Source organism: Salmo trutta, chromosome 23, assembly GCF_901001165.1.
Source record: "Salmo trutta chromosome 23, fSalTru1.1, whole genome shotgun sequence".
Classification (NCBI taxonomy): Eukaryota; Metazoa; Chordata; class Actinopteri; order Salmoniformes; family Salmonidae; genus Salmo; species Salmo trutta.
In genome coordinates this window covers 33,329,842-33,332,768 of record NC_042979.1, presented here as the reverse complement: position 1 = coordinate 33,332,768, position 2,927 = coordinate 33,329,842, and positions in this window count along the sequence as shown.

The window sequence follows — 2,927 nt, the reverse complement described above, 5'->3', positions numbered from 1 at the left end:
TGTCTGGTAGAGGATTTGTGTGTGCTCCACGTGGAAGAACAAGAGATCTCATTTGAACACATTACTAGTTGCCGATTTCAATTCTATGGAGAGTTAAGAAACAGTCATGCGGGGTCCAAATCCCATCTGCAAAGCCTGGGTCTCCACTGCTAGGAAACACACAGCAATAAAGCACTACAACAGCTCCTTAAGAAACAAAATGACATTTATTATTTTCCAAACAATTCATCAAACATGTTTAATCAATATTTCTGTGAAATCAAGAAACACATCATCGATATTAACCAGATACTACAATGGGCTTCTATGTTGTCGTGTGTGTACGTCTAGGCCACACAGACAGCTCAGCAGGATGTCGTAAGACAGACGCCTTGGCCAGCTCAATGGTTCATAGTCATCTAAAGCCAACAGATTACACTTTAATTGCTTTGGTGAAATTCATAGAATATTTTGATAAGATTTGTTCTTTTAAATATAACCACACAAACTCAACATGAAAAGTGCTTTATTCATATTTAGAATACTTTAAATCTTTCTCCAATATCTTAAATATCATTTTGTAAACAACAGCCAGATCAACCAACCAGGCTCCCAAAGTAGTGCTGCAGAGCCTGTTGAGTTAACATATGACGTTTTTAGCTGACACACTAGAAAGTTAAGCTACAAAACATCATGAAAATAATCAATAGGCTAACTATTGTCCATGGTCTAAAAATCAATGACAGTATACATTTGGTTGAAACCAATTTGGTAGCATCTTTGATGAAAATTCAAACCTCTAAGATTTTAAAAAAGACATTTTAAGATAACAAAAACCATGAAGGGCTTACTATTGTTAATATATACTTCTATTAACAAAAATGAATGTCAGATTTATTTGATGTATTCAGACCGACTGGCGTATGTATATTCCGTACAAGGTGGTACTGGCCTTCAAGAACATAAAGATGAGGAAAGCCCAAGCCTTGAGCTGATTTACTCCTCGGAACCAAGTAAGCCAAAAGCCCCAGCAGGTGCCGGTAAAGCTACTGTAGATAATCGACTATGAAGAGGCCTCGTATACAGGGTTATTACCAGACAAAGCATAGATGTTTTCACTTCTACAGCATGAGCGCCTCAACAGGGTTGGAGTTAATCAATTCCATTTTTCAATTCAGTCAATTCAGGAAGTAAACTGAAATTCTAATTTCCGGTAAAAAAAATTCTGAGAAGCACTGAGGATAATTGAAGTAGATGTTTTTTGGATTGACTGAATTTAAATTGATTGATCCTCAACACTGTTCCTCAGGAAGTTTGGGTGCACAACAAAGAAAAATGCTGGAGATAAAATTAAGTGTTCAATTACTTTACCTTAATTTTAAATAAAAACAATTAATCATTGACATTTCTTTGTGTCAGAAACAGACTGTATGCAAAACATAATTCCATTGAAATAAGTTATACTTAAAATTAAAAAGATTGAAAAATAAAGAGTTAAATGCAATAAGTAGTACACAAATAATCCTGAAATACATTCTCAGACCGGTGTTTTTGACAGGCAAAAAAGCGGCAAGCGACGTCATTTTAGCCAACTGTAATGTAAAGGCAGTGAATATTAAAAATGTCAAGATCTGGATACAATATAATAACAAGCTGCGTTGCCATACATTAAAAGTATTTGTCATTCCAGTTATGTCTATTAATTACAAAATATAAAACCTCTCACAAGTTTACAAACTTCACAATCCCAACTTTGATTATTACTACCTTGAATACAAGGCCAAAAACGTTCAGCCAATTCCTCGCTTCCTTTAAAAATAGACCACGCCTTTTCCCCACAGTCAGTTCTACATATCATACACCATCCATCGATAAAATCATCAAATTTAATATTCTCAGTTTTGGGTATCATAATTGGTCAGAAAACCACAGTATGTATTGATAGGAGATGTCTATGCGTGTATCCCTCCTCTTCCCCATTCCCCTATAATAGGAAAAGCACCGGTTCATCAAGTATAAAGCTAAGGTAACCACTGACAGCAGCCCTTCTATACTGAATATAAATGTAACATGCAAAGTGTTGGTCCAATGTGTCATGAACTGAAATAAAATATCCCAGAAATGTTCCATTGGCACAAAAAGCTTACGTCTTTCAAATTTTGAGCACAAATTTGTTTACATCCCTATTAGTGAGCATTTCTAAATTGTCAAGGTAATTTATCCACGTGACAGGTGTGGCATATCAAGAAGCTAATTAAACAGCATGATCATTACACAGGCACACCTTGTGCTGGGGACAATAAAAGGCCACTTTAAAATGTGCAGTTGTCACACAACACGATACCACAGATGTGTCAAGTTGAGGAAACGTGCAATTAGCATGCTGACTGCAGGAACGTCCAACAGAGCTCTTGCCAGAGAATTGAATGTTAATTTCTCTACCATAAGCCACCTCCAATGTCAATTTAGAGAATTTGGCAGTGCGTACAACTGGCTCACAACTGCAGACTATGTGTAACCACAACAGCTCAGGCCCTCCACATCCGGCTTCCTCACCTGTGGGATCGCAGGGGTGCTGAGGAGTATTTCTGTCTGTAATAAAGCCCTTTTGTGGGGAAAAACTGATTCTGACTGACTGGGCCTTGCGCCCAAGTGGGTGGGCCTATACCCTCCCAGGCCCAACCATGGCCGTGCCCCTGCCCAGTCATGTGAATGCCATAAATTAATTTCCTGATTTCCTTCTATGAACTGTAATTCAATAAAATCTTTAAAATAGTTGCATGTTGCACTTATATTTTAGTTCAGTATAGTTTCCATGTAACAATAAGGAACATTTGGCAAAGCAATGAATGCACAAGACGTAGCTAATAAATGTTACTGTGCTGTTAAGATGCAGCAATTGTTTTAGCATTTGATAATTTACTGGGAAAAATTATTGTACAACATAT